This window comes from Lissotriton helveticus, chromosome 3_1, assembly GCF_964261635.1.
Source record: "Lissotriton helveticus chromosome 3_1, aLisHel1.1, whole genome shotgun sequence".
Lineage (NCBI taxonomy): Eukaryota > Metazoa > Chordata > Amphibia > Caudata > Salamandridae > Lissotriton > Lissotriton helveticus.
In genome coordinates, this window is record NC_136061.1 from 2,077,524,507 (window position 1) to 2,077,546,456 (window position 21,950).

A 21,950-nucleotide genomic window follows, 5' to 3' on the forward strand; every position below is an offset into this window, starting at 1 on the left:
ATATGATACCTAAGTAAGTAAGTAATCTAAGTAAACGTGTCCATTTCCATATGCTTACAAAACCAAGTGCTATCACACTCAAATCTCCTATTATACCTCACTTCTGAATGCGACTATTAAGATCCTCTATAACGTAGTGGCCAACAGTCAGAAATCATGATCAAGGTGATTCACCCTGATGAAACAGGATTCCTGTCCTAAACAGAGACTGCAGACCACTTAGAAGGTGTCCAGCATCTAATCTGGTACTTTGATAGAGGTGAACATAAGAATTCTGCCTGCACTCGATAAATACTGGAATAATTCCAAACAATGTTAAATTGGATTTAATATATTATGCCTGCTCTTGGTTTGGGGAGGATTTTTACCAGATGGGCACTGCCTTTGCCCCAGAGTCAATTTTTGACTGTATTTGGTAGTAGGATGTTGTCAGGGAAGTCTATAAGACCACTAAAATTGTGGATTCTTTATCCGCAGTAGAGTTAGCTTGGATCCAATGAGCTGTTGATGAACCCCAAAATGTATCACTTTAGGAGGAGAAAGATTCATAATATGCTTTCATGTTAAAATTCAATTTAGAAGACACAATACTACTACCTCTTCCTCACAGAATGAGAACAAGTTTGTTGACACTAAAAATTGGAAGTAGGTTCTTTAAAAAGACCAAGAAGTCTTGAATCCTAGTAACTTTTTGTCATCTAAATTAGAAATACTAAGAAACAAAATATAGATTATTAGTTCATGCATCGACTTCTGATATATTATAATTAATACCTATTACTTTAAAAAAAACTTCTTGTAAAGGTAGCGGACAAACAGTCATATGTAAAAAGACAAGGGGAAGAGTCAGTATCATTTATTTATTTGTGGAGTTTATGTAGCATCAACATGTTGACTTCAGCGGCAGCAACCATTTCAGAGAAACCCATCATATCACATGGCTGTCAAGTCAAACCAAAAGGTTAAAAAAAGTCCAGCTAGGGTGAATCAAAGTCTTAAATTGTAACCTCCTGTATGTTCTTGCTGGAGGGCACCGACTAATAGAAGAGCGAAGGCTGGAAATATATTCTAAACAATCTCAAGAATGTTTAGGAGTCAAATAAGGATTACATTATAACAAAATATGGGTCTGCAGAAACTGAAACAGCACCTCAAATGGTTGTGCTGGCATTACAATGTAGGTGTCTTAGTCTTGCCTGTGGTGTGACTAACTATGGACCTGATTGAGAGTTTGGCAGTCTTCCCACTGAACCGCCGCCATGGCGGTCCGACGAAGACCGCCAAGTTCTCGCAATTCCACTTGCAGGATTACAACAGTAATCCACGGCTGGTGGTGCGGCGGGATCATGGAGGCAGGAATGTTTGGCTCATTTAATGCTAATTTAGCCTCGAAATTATAATATTTAAACAGGAATATGGTAGGGTCTTGTCTGATAGATGCTGCAAATGGTTCGATATAATATTTAAAAAAGCAGCAGAGACATCGGACATCCCTGCCTTGTCCCTCTCATAATCTTATACAAATCAGTTAGTTGTCCGTTAACTAACACTGCGGCTGTAGGAGCTCTGTAGATTACCTGAAGAGACCTAATACAATTCTTAGGGAAACCAAACTTTTCCAAGGATGCCCATAAATAAGGCCAGTGTACTTGATCAAATGCTTTGGCAGCATCTATTGCCACCATAGTTACCGGAAGATGATAGCATTCTGCCAAATCTATTACTCCCAACATAATAGCAGTGAGGTCATTAAGATGTCTACCAGGAATAAATCCCCTTTTATCTATATGAATAATATTTTTTATGATTTTTGCAACCCTAGTCGCCAATATCCCCATGAACACCTTATAATCTGTATTCAAAAGGGACATAGGTCTATACGATTTGGCAACAATGGGGGCCTTATTTGGCTTTAAAACTATTGTTGCCTCATCCCATGATGCAGGAGGATCGTGCCTGTCCCTCAGTATGTTATCAAAGAGTTCTTTAAATTGTCCTCCAATATTAAATATAGCTCTATTGGAAGGCCATTTGGGCCCGCTGCCTTTCCTCTTGCCATCTTTCTAAGCTGTATGCAAATTTCTTCCTCCGTTATTACTGAAGCTAAAGAAAAAATCTGGTCCTCGGTAAGAGATGGAAGCTCCACGCTTTCCAAAAAATTCCTCGATTTTTCCTACCCCAGGGTCAATCTCCTCATTATATAATTTCGCCATATATCTCCGTACTTCTGCCCCGATTTCAAGATCAGTTAGTAAAATCTGACCCGTGGCACCCTCCCTCAGACTATTAATTTGATTTCGGACTCTGTCTGTTTTAGCCTTCCAAGCTAACAGCCTACCACTCTTTTCCCCGTAAGAGAAGTTTTGAAGTTTACTGACCTTCCATCTGTTTGTTAAAATATTATCTAAGAAGCTCTTTATTCTGCTTGAAGATTCTCTAACTCCTTGGTAAGAAGTGATACCCTAAAAAAAGAATTTAAGGAAGCCCTTTTGTAATTCCTGCTCTTTAATCTGAATATTTTGAAGAAGGGCCTTTTCTCTCATTCTGTGGGTACGATTCTTCCTGATCATAATAGTAATCTCTGCCCTTAAAAAAGACTTAAAGGCGTCCCAGATAACTTGTAACTTCGCTGACCCTCTGTTAACCTGAAAAAATATTAATGCTTCCGGACGTAACTTTAATTGAACCGGTTTGTCAAGTAAAATCGTCCGATCTAAAGTCCATCTTGAAGCTCCTCTCTTTCTTTGTAATCTGAGGGATAATAAGACAGCAGAATGATCGGAAAGGATAGCAGGCCGATTTTCTACTCTATCCACTTCTCCATATAGACCCTGATCTATGAAAATATAGACTATGCGGGAATGATGACCGTATTTTTTGCTGTAAAACGTATATCCCTTCTCATTTTTAACTCTCCAAACATCAAATTTAATTCATGCTTCAGGATTTTTAATGCATTCATAAAATGTAGGGGGGGTCTTATAGATTGAGTTCGAACTCCTATCTAACTCTGGGCACTGAACTAAGTTAAAATCCCCGCCAATAACTACAGGTACATTAACTAACAGGAGGGCGGCCTCAAGATGAGTCAAAGAATCTGGACTATCCTGGTTTGTACCATAATAGCTCACACATACCATAGCCCTATTCTTTTTTTTTTTTTTTAAAACCTTTATTTGTACAGAAAGGATAGACAAGGCTGGGCCTACAACCGATCTGGCCGGCCACGACATGTTAAAGCAGTCAAAAATTCCAAAATAGTAGTCACAGAATCAGAGTAAAATTGTACATTCAATATAGTCGCTAATAGAGTGGGGGAAGTATGAGGATCTATACGGCCAGCAATCAGGAGTAATATAGGTTAATTTTATAATATAACGATAGGGCGTATGGCAGGCTCAGCGAGAACAAAACAATATCCGGATACCCCGCACAAATCATTAATAGCCAAAGGATAAAGGGCAGCAAAGTAGAAATGGCAGTACTATACACATCGGTAGAAGGACAGACGTAGGAAGCACAAATCAATATGCAATCAATAATAACTTGGCGTACCCACCACCCAATAGCACTTGGATACAGAACAGGGGGGCCGGAATAGTAATATCATTAAAACTAGCCCGCCATACTAACCTGGGGAGAAAAGGAAAAAGGGGAGGGGAGGAAGAGGGAAAAGGAAAGAAAAGAAGGAAAGAAAACACAGATTAAAAGAAGAGGAATGCCGCGTCGGAACAAGCTCCCCATAGCAAGGAACACACATAGGAACAGGGGAATTGCAACGATGAGGGCATGGGAGTCGCATCGGAAGCAACAGAACTTTAAGAAGAGGAACAGCGACGTCACATATCTCACCCAATCATACCACGGGAGGCAAAGGATAGACGCGGCACCCCCATAAAGATATACAAAAGGGCCATAGAACTGAAGAAAATAAAACAACAAAAAAGACCCAACCCACCCATCCCACCCAGCACCCCTGCAGAAGGCTACGGCCTATCCTCCAAACAGAGCGCCTGTCGCCCTAAACCAGAACCCGAAATATAGTGGAGATAAGAGAGAAAAGAAGCAGAAGACAAAAAAAGATACGGAAACAAAATAGTAAATAGGAGGGAGGAGCATGAGATCAGAAATAAATACGGTCGGCTACAGCCCTCCACCCAACCATACACTACAGTACATGTGCACCAGAACGATATAGACTCGAGCACAATAAAACTTTCAGAGAGGTTTCTCATAACACTATGAATATGGGCAACTCCGCCATGAATTCGTACACCAATAATCTTTCGGGGGCCATGCATCTCACCCCAATCCCTTCTTCACTGCATTTACCACCCACCAAATAACAGCCTGAAGCGTGCAATACGATGCGAGGCAAGCACACAAATGAAAAAGAATACGATACAGATGCTGGTCAGAAAGGTCAATGAAAAAGCAAGTGAATAAAAATTCAAGTAAGCAATCCAAATATATCAGCAACAGCAACAGGGGCAATAAAAAACAGGAGTGCAGTCTTGTCGTTCGAAAAGGCGGGAGTATACTGGCAAAATAGAAACAAGACCTCATCAAGGTAAAAACAAGCAACAGTCCGCCATCTTTCTCAGGCACCCGGGGATGACTGGGCCCTCGCACCGTGTCTAAGTCTCCAGTTTCCGAACATCGAACAGGAGGTTCTGAGGCCGCCGATGTACAAATCCGTTGGTGGATAGCAGCACCATATTTCGGAGCCATCGAGGGGGGTGAGGCAATGGTATCACCGAGGCAAGAGGGGACCTTGAAGGAGCGTTCACCCAAGATGGCGGTGGATCGGGACAAGTCCTCAGGAGCACCGGGGGCCAAGGTCGCGTGTAAAGAACTCAAAGCAGCAAGAACGTCGCCGATCGTAGGCTCACGTCCACATGGCCATATTTCCGCCCAATCTAGCAACCGGAGATCGCCATCAGGAGGAAATCCACAGCTCCAAACTGCGGCAGCCATTTTGTAAATTCAACCCCTTCTTCACTCTCCGCCACCCCCGGAACAGTCCACAGACGTAGGCCTTTACAGATGTCTGGGGGGGTCCCGGCAATGACCACCGTGGTGCAGAAAAGAGAGCCCCACCAAGCGGAAGGTCGCCTATGCTCGAGCCGGCGCTCCTCAAAAGTATAGCTCGAGCGCGAGGGTCCAGGGTCGATGGACGAAGCGGCGGCGGGGAAACCCCTTTACACGGTTAGTCCATGGAGCACCGCGCCCCGCACCAGCCTCACGGCCGTCAAGGCAGGCCCGGTTCAGGATCACCGGGGATTTCTCACAGTGGCTCTCTCTCGTGGTGCAGTCTCTCGGCCGGGGCCAACAGTCACCACAACGCCAGGCCGGATCCAATAGGCGAAGCCCCGGTCTCAGCTTCACAAAGGCCCCGGTTTCCACGAGAGGGCACAACTCCGGATCCACCGCAAGTCGGAGCCTCCAGGTCAGACGGTGAGTGGGAGCGAAGTGTTGCGTTTCTCTTTCTTCGAAAATGTATCGTCTCTGGGCAGGATACGTAGCAGGATATGCGAGTCAGGCCGGAGGGCTGACGGAGCCGAGCTACAAGGCTGTGGTAAATAAATAAATAATACCCTATTTTTGGATGAATGAATGAATAACAGATAGCTCAATAAAATAAGAGTCAAGATTCGAGGTAGTAGGAGTTTCTGCAGGTTTATTACAGCATAAGGACAGGATCAGGACAACCTGCATAGGAACAGGATGACAGGGGAAAAGAGGCCCGGCAGCTGCCGGGGCTTGGTCTGGGATGAGCGCGCTAACATTCAATAACAAGACATTCATTTATATACATAACGCAAACACATAGCATTACATTGCAGTAGGCGTAGCAGTGGGTGGAGCAGAAGGCACGACGTGTAGCAGTCGCGAGAGATAACAGTAAAAAGAGGTGTAACTGGGAGTTTACTTAGACATGTGAAGTAAAACGTAACAGAATATGTCATGAATGGGCGGACACATAGGAGGGGGCTACCTAAGGAGCCGGGACCTCTAACCTAATGGTGCGCGAAAACTGGCAATGACGTGTTACTAGGAGAAGCTGGGGGCTACGAACTCTGTGCTAGGAGCAGAGACTAGAGTCTGGAGGGTCGGAGCGACATGTACCTAAACCCTATCTGGTATCTAATGTTTAGGGAACATGTTGATATAAACTAGAAGTCATGAGGGGAGAGGCTAACTTGATTCTAAGACTGGACCATGCATTATTCTACATGAAATGCGTGATGAAGAATACTAAATGACCATTAAATACAGTATTTCTCTAACAGGGAGACGAGAAGGCTAGACAACGACGGAAACTATTGATGCAGTTCAGTAGCTTAGGAATGCAAAGGAGGAGGACTGAACTGATAGCTGGAACTATAACATACTTTTGGCAGACTTAGAGGCAGGGCCGGGCTGCACCGGGCAGTGCGAGGCAGGAAGTAAGTGAAAGGTCGAGGATACAGGTGGGGGCTGTATCGCTCCTCAGCGAGGCTTTCAGGAGACAGGAGCTGAATCCAGGGTCCGGGCCCTTTTGAGGCCTAGAAACGGGGACTTTATAATGGAATAACGTGCACACTGAGAAACGTGGCAACATTATTTTACATAGGCCTGATATTCGTAGTATTCACGAGGACTGGAAACTAACATATTAGAGGTGGACACAACTGTAATTGCGTCATTAATCAGAAATGGGGAATAACATATGCATATTGGTCATGCATACATAACATATGATGGATGGGGCGTAGGGACACAGAACATGGCAAAATTTACTTTTCCACATTCCCTCCTTGTCACTACGTTTCCATCAGGAAACATCAATATTCATGATACCGTCTATCATTTCATACAGTACCATTTGCTCGTCTCGAATTGTCTTGGAACGGGATTTAGAACGGGGCTTGGGACTAGGAATACAAGAGGTAGCACACATGCTGCAAATCGCAGGGCCACATTGTATACAGAGGCAGCAGCTAAATATGATCGCTACTGCAATACCTAGAAAGGACAGGACTTTCCATCCCCATGCGGAAATTATATTCCAGAACCAACCGGACCATGTCCAGGTGCCTGGATCTTGATGTAACAGATGGGCAATTTTATGGAGTCTGGTTATAGCTGAATAAACAGACGGCGCGTTATTTGGAATGAAAATGCAACAACTGGATCCGAGAATTCTACAGGCCCCGCCCCTATCGGCCAGTATGACGTCAAGGACGAGACAATTCTGTAAAACGACAATTCTCATAAAGGATTGTTCTTCAGTTAAGTTACCTAGAGCGGAGGCAGTCTCATCTACTACAGCTTCGAGGGTTCTTGTTAACCTACGAATAAGCTTACTATTTACAACTGTACCTAAATAAGGGAAAACACCTTTATCTATATCAATGAATTGCTCTGCGGCGGTTTCAGTATAATCGACAATCGGGAGATTTCTCTTGTGTCTAGTGTGTACTAAGAAAGAATTCCTATGATAATCAGGTGGGGCTAGAAAAACAGGTGGCAGTAGGAAAGCAATGTAACAGGTTCCCTCCCAATCGAGGGGCAGACGGACATATGCAGTTTGACCACAAACGAAATAAGAATGACGTGAAGCTTTAAAAATAGATTTCCTACTGTCACTATACTGGATAACAGTAGTACATTCACTATGACCTATATGTACAGAACCATAACTACGGACACATAATTCGCCTTTGACTGGTAGTACTGAAATAGCGGGTGAGTCTGGAGTAGTATCAGACTGAACATTCAGAACCATGAAATTCGACGAATAATTTCCTAAATTATATACTTCATTTTCTAGATCTAAACCTGTTCTATGGGGGAAACCTTGCTTGTCTGGGAAACATGTACTGTTAAGAAAAGACATATCTGTTGAGGATGACGTTAGCGTGGACCATGCTCCACACGAACCATTGTGTGAAAATGGATAAGGAAACAGTGGCAGAACTCCCTTCGATGTCTGGAAAGGGGGGAGTCGACCACACACCCAACAATTAGTGGCATTGCTGGTCTGGTGTGAATAATGTAACATACGGATGAATGTGTTATTACGCATGGCGAGGCGGTATGAATATTCGTGAGGAGGCAGATCACTAAACGTGTGCTCTACTGTAGCATGAGCAGACATATTCACATGAGGAACTGGTAAATACAGATAGAAAGCATAGCTGGTGCAAGAAATCATTATGCTGAGAAATAATATGAAACTCAGAAAAACGATACATTGCAGTGAACTTCGACTGACTCTCTCACTATGGGGGTCTATTTTATACATGTCAGAAACAGTCTAACCGTTTCACCTAGGGGAGGACTTATACAATCAAACTGGCTGACTTATTAGACCTGAGCTTTAACTTATACTCCTGCTGCGGAGTTTTCTCTACCAAGGGAGGGGTTGTAATAAAGTCTGGTGCGGGACAGTCCTTTAAAACAATGTTCTGGCAATCCTTCGAATCCGGGGAAATGTTCTTGGCAATGTCTTTGAAGTCTGGCTTTGGTCCTTTGAAAAGTTTTACATGAGAGAGGTGGACCCACCCCTTCCTGCCTTCTAACTTGACGGCAGTTCGGGTGGTCAAGAGGACCTGACGTGGCTCCTTCCAACGTGGTTCCAGCGGACTTGATCTGTCAAAATTGCGGACCATCACCAAGGATCCTGGAACGATCTCGTGCGGTGCCACCTCTGTATTGTCTGGAAATGCGGCGGCAACCTGTGAACGACATGAGTTGAGGGCAGACATCAAGGAAGCTAGGTAATCTGTCAGCATATTACATGAAACATCGGTAATACTTCGGGGTCTAGGAGTACCCCACATGTTAGGGGGGCGGCCGAATACGACCTCATACGGGGACAGACCTGATCTGGAATGTGCGACCATACGCATGTAAAATAGAGCGACTGGCAAAGCTACTAACCAGTCCACACCCTTGTCTTTACAGACTTTTGCTATACGGATTTTCAGAGTCTGATTATGTCTCTCGACTAGTCCAGCTGCTTCTGGATGGCGTACACAATGGAACTTCCACTGGTACCCTAACAACAGGGAAACGTGTTTCATGAGTTCGGATGAGAATGGCTGACCGTTATCAGAATATACGACTCTAGGGAGTCCGTATCTAGGGAAGAATTCACGAACCAGCTGCTTGGCAGTGGTCGCGGCTGTGTAATCTGGGACTGGATATGCTTCTGTCCACCTGGACAAAGCGCATACAACTACAAGGACATACTTGAAACCTCGACATCGCTCCATCTGAATATAATCCATCTGGAGGACCTCAAAAGGGTGGTCAGGGGGCTGGAAACCACCTTGTTCCACCGGGACACTTTTACCTGGATTAAACTGGCAACATATCATACAGGTACGGACTTTCTGCTTGGCTGCAGCTCGTAAATGCTTGTTGAACCAAATGTTCTGGATACTGTCTAACATAGCTTTTTCTCCTAAATGTGCTGGACTATGTGCGGTATTGATAATAACTTGAACCATAGAATCGGGGAGAAACCATGTGGCTCTACCCTTCGTTAACCATCCTTGATCTGTCTGGACCCCTCCTTGTACAGACCACTTCTTGATTTCATCGGGAGTAGCATGTAACTGAATATCTATGACATCTTGTGTAGGGTCCTTAACTGTCATGCATGTAATCAGATCTGGAGTATGTGTCATGTTTACTGGAATGTCTGGTGTCTGTGCTGTAAGCTTGACTGTGCGGTCTGCTAGATCATTACCTTGGGAAATAATGTCAGTAACTTTCGTATGTGCTTTGCACTTCATGATAGCAATAGATGTCGGTAAATGTATGGCATCTAACAGAGCTTGAATAAGGAGACCATGCTGAATCTTGGTTCCATGAGAAGTCATAAAACCTCTCTCCTGCCAGAGCACTCCGAAGTCGTGTACAACTCCGAATGCGTAACGTGAATCTGTGTAAACATTAACCTTCAGGTTCTTGGCGTGTATACAGGCTTGTGTCAGAGCAACTAGCTCTGCTGCTTGAGCGGACAGGGTATCAATACGGTGTGTTTCAATAACTTCAGTGTCAGTAGTCACTGCATATGCGGCGACTAGTTCTCCTGTACTAGTTCTCATACATGAACCATCCACATAAAGTGTCAGGTCAGGATCTGGTAACGGAATGTCTGTCAGGTCTTGTCTTGGCTTTGTCGTAACGTTAACTACTTCCACACAGTCATGTGTGTCTGGATTTGAATTAACTGATGGTAACAGTGTAGCAGGATTCAGGACATTGCAGCGTCTAATTTCTATGTGTGGCTGGAACAGTGTCAATTCATAACCTGTTAAACGTGCAATTGTCAAGTGCTGAGTTTGTGTTCGGTTTAAAAGAACTTCTACTGAATGTGGAACTTGTACTGTCAGGGAATGTCCTAAAACTATGGAATCACTTTGTCTGATAGCTAGTGCTGTGGCTGCAACTGACTTGAGGCACGCAGGCAACGCCTGGGCGACTGGATCTAATGTGCTTGAAAAATAAGCACAGGGCTTGTATTGACCTGCTTGATCTTGTGTGAGAACAGATAATGCTGTACCTTCGCGTTCTGTAACGAAAAGTGTAAAAGGCTTACTGTAGTTCGGTGTAGCTAGAACTGGAGCTTGGCATAGGGCTTTCTTTAACTCGTTGAAACTAAGTGTATGTTCAGATGTCCAAGGGAGGACAGTCGATACGGCTGCCTCCTGTGTCGTTAACTGTATCAGTGGCTTGGCTAGAAATGCATACTGGGGAATCCATTGTCTACAATAAGAAGTAAGGCCGATAAAAGCACGTACCTCCTTCTGGGTTCTGGGCTGGAGAAGATTCGCTATTAACTGGATACGGTCGGGTGTCAACTGCCTACCCCTCTTGGACAGCAAGTGTCCTAAGTATACCACTTGCTGGACACAGAATTGAAGCTTTGAAGGTGACACCTTGTGCCCCATCTCGGCTAGAAAATACAGAACTGTAAGTGATGCTCGCTCGCAAGCACGTTCAGAACGGGCTGTGATCAGTAGATCATCGACATACTGGAGCAGGGCAGTGTCAGTTGGCATGTGAATATTGTCTAGTTGTCTCTTGAGTGCTTGACTGTAAATACTAGGGCTTTCTGTGAAACCTTGAGGAGCGCGTGTAAACATATAGCTCCTTCCATTTAAACAAAATCCGAAAAGAAACTGGCTGTCTGGATGAATTGGAACACTAAAAAATGCATTCTTGAGGTCAATAACAGTGAAAAACATGGCTTCGGAATCAATGGCAGTTAACAGGGAAGAAATGTCTGGAACAACTGGATACTGAGGAATAATACATTTATTAAGCTCTCGTAAATCAATCACTAATCGATATACTGGGGGTGCATTTGGATCAGTACGTTTCATGACTGGAATGATCGGAGAATTGCATACATTGGAGTCAGTTTCTACAACTACTCCTTGAGCCATGAGCTCGTCAATAATTTTGGATAAGGCTGCTACAGCCTCAGGTGGCAATCTGTACTGTCTGATTCGGGGTAACACTACACCTGGTTTGAGAGTCACACGATAGGGTGTGATTTGCATGTAACCTACATCAGTTGGACCTTGCGCCCATAAATGCTGCGGAACATTAGACAATCTGGAATCAAAATCTCGTAATACATAGTGACCCTTAAAGTCACGTAGGAACAGACGTATTCCCTCTGGGGAACAGCAAATAACTGCACCTAACTCTTTCAGTGTCTTAATACCTAACAGATTTTCTGGACATGCCTTAGTAAGTAACAGATCAGTAGTACGGGACAATGGACCTACTTCTAGAGTAACTGGCTGAGATATTTCATTAACTATGGGTTTTCCTGAAAATCCAAGGGAAACATTTCTTGAGCCTGAGAGCGGAGCCCCTGGAACTTCGGCGTGACTAATTGTGGTCCTACTTGCCCCTGTATCGATCAGAAACTTTCTGTCTTTCCCTAATACTTGACTGTGTACATAGGGACCTTCTTGGTCTACAGGTATCTCGATGAGAGGCAAGCCTACCTCCCTCTCTAGGCTGTTTCATGAATATGACTGGTACTCTGGATACTCAGACTGTGCATACTGGTACATCTGCGATGTAACGTGCTGTGTTGCAGCAATAGGCTGCGGTACTGTAACTGTCTGTTGTGCATTCTGTGACTGAGGAATCTGTGAAACTTGTTCTTGTCTCGGCGGACGTGGTCTTTCTTTAGTCTTACCAGTAGCTATGTTGTGTTTCAGAACTGCACACTCGTTTATAAAATGACCTGGCTGTTTACAATAATTGCAGTTCCCTTTAACGGGAGCCGCAGGATGACTGGCTTGAATCGGACCCCTCTTCTGACTGTCTTGAGGAATAGATTGTGCAACTAGCACTTTCATTTTCGTGTCTTTCATACGTTTTCTTTCGTGTTCTTGCTCTTCTCTAATTCTATTCTGGTGATACTGGAGCATCTGGAGCATCTGGGACGGAGTATTTGCTTGCCAGGTGCTTTCGACTTTCAGAACTCGGTTTTTAATTTGTGGACTTGAATTCTCGACTAATTTGGTAACGAAAAGATGAGGGTATGACTCACTACTTGTCTTGAGACCACTATTAATACTGAAACATTTCTCAAATCTAGAATAAAAATCACTAATGTCTTCATCTTGTTTCTGTTTACAGGCTGAGATGGCATCCCAGTCTTCTTTTCTAGTTGTCAATAATCTGGGTAAAACTTGAATCAATAATTCTGGTAATTCTTTACATTTATCTCCAAGACCGGTACCTGGTACTCGTGCCTTGTCTTCAGCTTCTAGAGCTGTCCAATCGATCTTTTTCTCTCCCACCTCCCATTCTTTTTCCTTTAACTTTTCATACACCCCTGCGGGTAGCAGAACCTTTAACATTTTAATGACATCTGGGTACGTGTATTCTCCCATACGGAGCATGTCTTTTAATTCTCTATGGAACCCTGCTGGATCTTTGTCATGACAGGGAATTAGCTTTTTCATTTCGAGGAGTTCCATCTTTGAAATCGGAGTGTATACAAACACTCGTTGCATTTCGCCACCCGTCCCTTGGACTGGGTGGACTTCTCGTAACGGATTCTGTCTGTCTATGTAGAATGGTTTACTTTCTGGGGGTGAGACGTGAACAAAATGCGGGTTCAGGAACGTTCTATACTTGTGACGCTGTTCTAGAATAACACTAATTAAATCGGTACCTAGACCTCTCCATCTGTACTGGAGTAACTCATTCAGGATATCGTGTAACGGGCCTGGATCAGAGTGTTGACCCTCATACTGAGTAATGAGGTGCTGGATCATATACATACCCACCAGTCGTTGCTCGGCTGGGGGCAGTTTCAGAAACATTTGTGCCACTATTTCGTCTGGAAAAGTGGTAGAATCAGTAATCCATCGGACTGCTGATCGGGCTAATTCTTGTTCATGCATGGTGCTTAACTCGCTATAACCGACTCGTGATTTCAGAATGTGATCGGTAGCTTGAAATACTTGTTCTAGAGAACAAGGCTCTCGTTCTGGTGCTGGATGATGAAAAATAGACTTGGGTTCTAGACGTAAATGGCGATCTGGAAATCTGGATTTCCCTACATACGCTATTCTGGCGGGATTCTCGTCTTCCTCTTCAGGATCAGAGATACTTTCTTTCTCACTTACTTGTGCTGCTTTACGCTGTTCGTGTAACCTTACTATTTCTTTACGAATTTTCTTGTACATACTTTCCATGGCACTAATGGTCTTGTGCTTACCCTCGGCTATATTATCACTCCACCTTGTCAGGATTCTCATTTCGGCGGGATCTTTAGACGGGTAATCTTGTTCTCTTATTAGACAATTGATCAGGAACTTTAATATCATGAGCTGAATCTCGGCTTTCCTTTTTCCATAATGCTTCTTCTACTCGCATGATACATTCGGCATCCCATGTACCCGATACGGGCCATCTATACTTTTCTTCTAACTGTTTGGTATACTCTACCCATAAATCTAGATACAATATGGCGCTTATGCCATGTTTCTGATACATAAAGTGACCTGGACTGTCCCTAGGCGGAACAGGAACTGCTGCTTCCAGCAGACCCTTTCTAGTTTTTAACTGACGTAACTTGGAAAAGAGCGGCATTCTAAACTTGAATCGGAACACAATACAATACACGAAAAACAATAACAATTGGGGAAACAATTCAGGCATACCACGACATTGGAAATACATTAAACAACATTATAAATAACAGTTCGAACAGAATACTACCTGAAAATACTGAAAACAGAACAGAATTCTCGAGAACGGAACAGACTAGAGTTACTGGATGCACTGCTATAACAGTACGGAACATACCGGTCCCATAAAGGAACACATCAAGACCCGTATCCACCTAGGTGAACACTTCGTTTGTGAGCTTGGGTACCACCAACCCACGGACCAGAGTCAATTTAGACTGACCCTGTCTAGACACTACCCCAGCAATGGTACTCACCGGGCAGCACGGAACGGAAGGCCTCGGACGGGACTGGACTACGACGACGAACTTCGGACTTCAGTTACGGGTGGACCTCCGGATACCTCGGACCTTGGACTCTCGGCTTGGGCTCTGGTCGGGACTCGCCGCGTTCCTCCACCGTCTCGTTCGGATGCTGGACCGCCTCCTCCGTCTCCTCCGTGGGCCTGAGGGATACTTGAAGCAGAAATATCTGCCAGGTGCACGGTATGGTTCCGTCACGACTGCAGAGGGTCAGGGGGTCGGCGTGGCTTCACCGACGCGTGGGGAAAGGGCAAGTCCCTGTTCGGGCGCCATTATGTGGTAAATAAATAAATAATACCCTATTTTTGGATGAATGAATGAATAACAGATAGCTCAATAAAATAAGAGTCAAGATTCGAGGTAGTAGGAGTTTCTGCAGGTTTATTACAGCATAAGGACAGGATCAGGACAACCTGCATAGGAACAGGATGACAGGGGAAAAGAGGCCCGGCAGCTGCCGGGGCTTGGTCTGGGATGAGCGCGCTAACATTCAATAACAAGACATTCATTTATATACATAACGCAAACACATAGCATTACATTGCAGTAGGCGTAGCAGTGGGTGGAGCAGAAGGCACGACGTGTAGCAGTCGCGAGAGATAACAGTAAAAAGAGGTGTAACTGGGAGTTTACTTAGACATGTGAAGTAAAACGTAACAGAATATGTCATGAATGGGCGGACACATAGGAGGGGGCTACCTAAGGAGCCGGGACCTCTAACCTAATGGTGCGCGAAAACTGGCAATGACGTGTTACTAGGAGAAGCTGGGGGCTACGAACTCTGTGCTAGGAGCAGAGACTAGAGTCTGGAGGGTCGGAGCGACATGTACCTAAACCCTATCTGGTATCTAATGTTTAGGGAACATGTTGATATAAACTAGAAGTCATGAGGGGAGAGGCTAACTTGATTCTAAGACTGGACCATGCATTATTCTACATGAAATGCGTGATGAAGAATACTAAATGACCATTAAATACAGTATTTCTCTAACAGGGAGACGAGAAGGCTAGACAACGACGGAAACTATTGATGCAGTTCAGTAGCTTAGGAATGCAAAGGAGGAGGACTGAACTGATAGCTGGAACTATAACATACTTTTGGCAGACTTAGAGGCAGGGCCGGGCTGCACCGGGCAGTGCGAGGCAGGAAGTAAGTGAAAGGTCGAGGATACAGGTGGGGGCTGTATCGCTCCTCAGCGAGGCTTTCAGGAGACAGGAGCTGAATCCAGGGTCCGGGCCCTTTTGAGGCCTAGAAACGGGGACTTTATAATGGAATAACGTGCACACTGAGAAACGTGGCAACATTATTTTACATAGGCCTGATATTCGTAGTATTCACGAGGACTGGAAACTAACATATTAGAGGTGGACACAACTGTAATTGCGTCATTAATCAGAAATGGGGAATAACATATGCATATTGGTCATGCATACATAACATATGATGGATGGGGCGTAGGGACACAGAACATGGCAAAATTTACTTTTCCACAAGGCGACCATTTCGCTCGCGAGCTTGGCTCCTCCTCCGTAGCCCTATTCTGGATTTTAATATTAGCGATTATCCATCTCCCGGATGAGTCCGTAGAATGACCTTCCAATGTAATACTACAATTAGTTCTTACAATAATAGCGACTCCTCTTGTGCTATCTCTTTGTTTCGAACTGACAATATCCTGAACCCAAGACCATTTTTTAAACATATTTAAACACTCCTTCTCTTCCAAATGGGTTTCCTGCAGTAATATGATATTAGCCTCAGATTTTTTAAGAAACTCCATAATATGGGCCAATTTCCTCCTGGATCTCACCCCATTGACATTCCATGAGATGAGATTTACTAGATCTTTAGACATTTATTATTATGAATGCTGCGCCCTTCTCATTATACTTCCAAAACAAATTAAACGAATATATATACAAAACCTGACAGGTAGAGGACCCTATTTTTTTTTTATATCCCAAATGCTCCCGACACCCTGTGCCCCATCCCCTCCCCCCAGGGACCCCCCCCCCAACTATCTCCGAAGGCGCAAGCGCCATTCGAGATATCCCTGTGCTAACGAGGAGAGCCTAGCGTCCTAGCTCATAATTCCACCTATTTACATATTTACACAGATAATCACTATCAATTTGACTAGTACAACCTAATACATTTCCACCTTTACTGTAGATAAAGTATCCCTCTGAATAAGTCTACAATTATATCCCATATGATCCTGAGGGAGGCACCCTCTACGCAACCTCTCGCTTCTTACTTCTTACTTAACAGGGCATCAACTTCCTCAAGTTCCCGAAAATTATACATTTTATTGTTCCACATAACTTTTAACATAGCCGGGAACTTCATGTGAACTTCGGCTCCCTTAAGCCTTAATTCAATAATCTTTGAGCCTAACAGCCACTGCTGTTCCACTGTTCTTTTACCCATATCTGAGCGTATTGAATATGTACAGTCCCCATAGGTAGATGATTTTTCTTTTAATGCCCTAGTTAGGACAAGTTCCTTGATTGTATAAGTGTGGCAGGTAACAAGAATCTTCCTCGGTGCTTTCCTTCTTTCTTAGTTTTCTTTTTAAGCAAGGTTTTAGGAGTTACCACCCAAGGAGGGTCACTTTCCTTCTCCTGGATGCTGCCTTTCTTAAGTTTTTCCAACTCGGAGCGAAGTTGATACCTACTTCTGACTATCGGAGATCTCGGTTCTTTTGTGCTTAAGTCAGTAACAACTTGATTAGAATTTGTGACGTCTGATGATAGACAGACCTGAAGGGGTGCCTCTCTTTCCTTTCTTAATACCACCGGAGAATCTATTTGATGTCGTGTCTCAATATTTGCTCGCCGAGATTGAGAGCCATTCTCCATCCTGCCCTTCTGATTTAAAAAACAGCCCTTACAACTGGCTCTATTTAAATTGCGCCCATGGGGAACATTATCCTTCTTTATCTTCCCTGAATCAACACAGTGGCTTTTAAACTCAGACTTTTTTGATGTCAACAAGTTTTGAAATCCGAGATTATTTGAATATGGAGTCGCTGCACCCCTCTCAACAGAATGATTAGTGCGGGTCACTCTATTATTGCTCGCGCATATTGCTATAATCCGGTGTCTCCTCCAAAGTTCAGCCGCCCGAGTCCAAGAGCCTAATGAGCCAGAATGACAGCTCTGCCCTAACAATGAAGGCAAAGCAATGACGAAATCTCCAGTACCGGAACCCATCCGTTTTTACCCGCCTGAAACTTAATACAGTCCTGGTTTTCAAAACCTTAAATCGACATATTAGTTCCCAGAAAAGAGCACCAAAAAAAAAAAAACTATAAGGCAGTAGAGGGAGTGAGAGCAGGGAAGTTTCTCAAGATTTTTGAATTAACACCCATAAACTCCGATCTGAGTCAGATTAGTAGGTTTTCTCAAAAAAAAAAAAAAAAGGCTGGAAACAATATAAAGTTCACAAAGCTCACAAAAGCTTAGAACCGCCAACTACCAAACGCAATCAGCGCATTCAGGAGTCAGTGTTCTACACGCTAAGCAGCCCAAGGTGGAATACTCCTCCAGGTCGGGTTTTCCCGATCGCGGGCAGTTAACTCCCCCGTGTTAACAAAAAACAAGAAAACAGCAGACGACAGAAAGATAGAAATAAAAGCTCAGCTTATCAATGTGAGAGCGGCGTCCAAAGGCTGGGCATCCCCAGAATCAGCATGCATTCTTCATCCGACGTAGTGTCCAGACGAAGGCTCTCTCCTCCTCACACACGGCATCTCCCGACTGGCGTTAGCCAGCCGCCATGTTCCCTGACCCCAAGGTGCAATCTTATTGGCGGAAAGATGATTTTGCCAAGGAGCTCTGAATACTATACTCTCCATGCCCGATCCAGAGCCACCATGATTGTGAGAAGTTGGCCTGATATATGATGCACACTAGTTCTAGTGATCATCTTGTATCAGTCTAAACAACCCTTATGGTGATTGGTTGTAAGTCAACCTTATAGACCAGCTATCCTAATGGTAGCATGGACAAAGCAGTCTTAAGCTAAACTCTTTTGGCATGTGAAGCCAGCTGTTTTACCACATATAACCCCTTGAATACCAGATGAAAGGACACCACACAGGTTGTTATGAAAATAAACAATATATTTATTACTAACAAACACCTCTGAACTCTTTATGAGGTCAGAGGGCTAAGCACATAACAAGACTCTTAAGAAAAATACAATAAGTCGCACAAATTACAATGGTGCCCTAGGGGCACGACAATCTATATACTAAGTAAATGGGTTAAGTAGAACGATAGGAGAAATAAGGATGCCCAGAGGCTATAGAATCGCTGGGGCTACACTACCCTAACCTTAAGTAAGGAGCAGGAGGCCCACGGGACGCGTGTGCAGTGTTAGAACACACACGCGGGTTTCAATGCAAAGTCAATGGGCATGAACAGATTACGAAATAGGTAAGTAAGGACAGTTCCGACTGGTTGAGACCGAAACTACAGGATACCTGGACACTAGGAGAGTCAATCTACCTATGAGCACCGAAATGCTCTCGTTACCTCACCCACGGGCTGCGGGTGCATAGGTGTGAAAGTGCGTCGGGTTTCCGCGTTGAAGTCAATGGAGCCTTGGAGAAAGATGCTGCAGGCGACCAGGAGGAAGATGTCCGGAGTGATCCAAGGGCGGATCGAAGATGATGGAGACCAGAGGGGACAGTGTTCAAAGTCACTAGCCAGTGACCGGTGTGGAACCAGGAAGGAACCAGATGCTGTCGTCGCGATCAGGCGAAGAGGTGACGCTTGTCTCTGCAGCCACGTGGACCAGGAGGTGTCTTCGACGACCAGGATGGAGGCACGAGCTGTCCCACGCAGGATCTCGCTGTCGGCAGTGTCTGTTCCGGGATCGGAGTCAACAGGCCATGGCAAAGGCAACCCATGCGGTGAGTGAAGATGGCGTCTGGTGCGGACCAGGAGGGTCCGGGGTACTTCTCTTTTGGAAGGAAGCAAGGGCCAGTCTGGAGCAACCAGACCAGCGGTGTAGATTTCAAGGTTCGTCGTCTAGGAGGCCACAAGCCAGCCGGCAAGTGACCAGACAACGCGTCGAGCAGCAACCAGGCAGAAGGGCCCCACGCAGATCTCGTGGAGGCTGGAGGGCTGGTCTTCGGTGAAGGAGCTGCTCGGGGCTGGGGCTTCTCAATCCCCAAAGCACTTTCTCGAGGGTGCCTCAGAGGTCGTGCTGGAAGCGAAGTGCAGTTCATCAAAGATGGCCGGTCCCACGTGTCTCGTCGCACCCACGGATCTCAGCTGTGCTGCAGATGTGGGTAGAGGTCGGAGAGGTCTGGGAGTCCGGGTCTTGTCGAGCTCTGAGGTCTGGTTCCGGCAGGAAGGACGACAAAGTTAACCGCTAGGACGCTTGATGGTGCCTGCAGTTGCAGGGTGGTCACTCCTTGGCCACAAGGGAGATTTCTTCAGTGTTCTGTGGAGCAGAACGTCGAAGTCCAGAGTTTCTTCTTGTAAAGTTGTTCAGGATAATCTAATCTGGAATGGGACCAGCTCCTACCTTTATTCTGCTAAAGGGGGCTGTACTAGGGACTAGGTCCCTCCCATGGGTGGGTCCAGGAAGGGGGGTGGTTACACCCCCTATCCTTTGTCCGGTTTCGCGCCAGAGCTGGGGCTGGAGTGCCCCAGCAACTGGGTTGAACCGGGGTATGCACAGGGACACCTTGTGTGCCCCAGGCATGTCTCATTCCTTTCAGCCCTTCCTACCTCAATACACAAAATCCTGTCTGGGGTGCTGCTAGCACCTCCCAAGGCAGGAAACCCTTTGTCCAGGCCTCCGTTGCTGGAAGGACTCCCAGCAGCAGGAGGTCAGACTTGTGTCTGTGGTGGCAGCATCCATTTTGTGATGCTAAGGCTCGGGTTAACTTTAACCGGGGTTACAGTTACATACATGTCTTATCCCTCTAGAAGGGTGGAATGCTACCCCCGTCGCCAGAACTGGCGAGGGGGTAGTATTCCAAAGCGTATGACACCTTACACGACATGTTTTGATAATGCTATACCAAAGTTAGCAATAACCGCGAGGAATATAATGCACTTAAGAGTATATGGTATAGCGTTATCATGGAAAAGCTATAAGGACATGGCTCTGAAAGCTGCAGACAGGCTCAGCTCATGCTAGAGCACCATCTCACATAATTCCAAGCACTCTGCCTTCAGGATTGATAAGGCCTGCCATAGGAGTGACTTATAGGAATCTATGTGACCACTACCTAATAAAACTCGGCCTTCTACTATCAACCCACACTTCTGTGCAGCCTGTTTTTTCCTGCTGCGTCCTGGAAAAACTGGAATCACTCGACATGGTACAATTCAACAAGGTACTTTGTAAAAACCTCCCCACTAAAGGACGAAATATGGAAAGCATTGCAAAAACGACTCACCTGTGGCTTAGTGACGCCGCTGATTCCTGCCTATCCACCCCTCATACAAAGGGTAATAACCACGACCCCCAGCCCCATGTTATAACGACTCATTAAAAACCGAGGAATCGTGGATTGTATACAGGGGGGAAATATGTGAACCCCTGGAGGAGGACGAAGGTCTGTCGTCAGATGAGGAGGGGGAGGAAGACTAAAGAACTAGATAGTGAGGGGAAGTGGGAATTCTAGAGATTGACTACAGGCAGGAACAGGAACGGGGAGGGGAGGGAGGACGGAGTAGCGTATACATCCGATTGCTGAACTATCCTGCATACTTGGGAAGGACTAAGGTAATGGCAGACAGTGTGATCGCGGAACTACTCTCTCAAAACAGACGTTTGAATAATGTGCCGTTGTATCAAGGGAAACGCACCTGACACTTGCATGCCTTATGACAGATTGTGGTAACTTCTTGTTTGAACTGTTTCAGTTATAAAATATAAAAATCAGAACTATCTAAATCCGTAGGCGAAATGGGACCTGTATGCACATATTGACGTAAAACGCCGCGGTACCCCCGGGATGTCGGCACTAGGGCTGTGTAACTCAGAAAATAATGCACTCATGAGGTAAAATGGCGGCCGGCCCCCGGGGTTGTAGGCCAGAAGCTGTGTATAAGTATGATGGTAAAATAAAGGTCTTTGAAAAGGAAAAAAAAACGAGAAATCCATTTGTAAGGCACTGGAGCGTCAGTGGCAAAAAGACTACGCACCCGATAAAAAAGAAAGATACCATTACGCCAGAAATAAATATCACACAGCCTGCATGAAAGCGCGAGCCTTGTATGTCTCCAATACCATTATGGTAGCAACAAACAGACCTAAAACTCTGTTTAATACGGTCAAGGAACTTGACTACAGCTACTACAGCTACTGCTTCTCCGCTTAACGAACGACAATGTCAGGATCTTGCCGTATTCTTCTCGGACAAATCGACAAACTAATCAATGATATCAACAG

General features: G+C 45.0%; 1 protein-coding gene across 1 annotated transcript in view; it reads right to left on the reverse strand.

The window, feature by feature from the left end:
• The window catches only part of FANCI (FA complementation group I), a 765,095-nt gene that overhangs the window by 245,645 nt on the left and 497,500 nt on the right, over window positions 1-21,950 (reverse strand). The window lies entirely within an intron of this gene.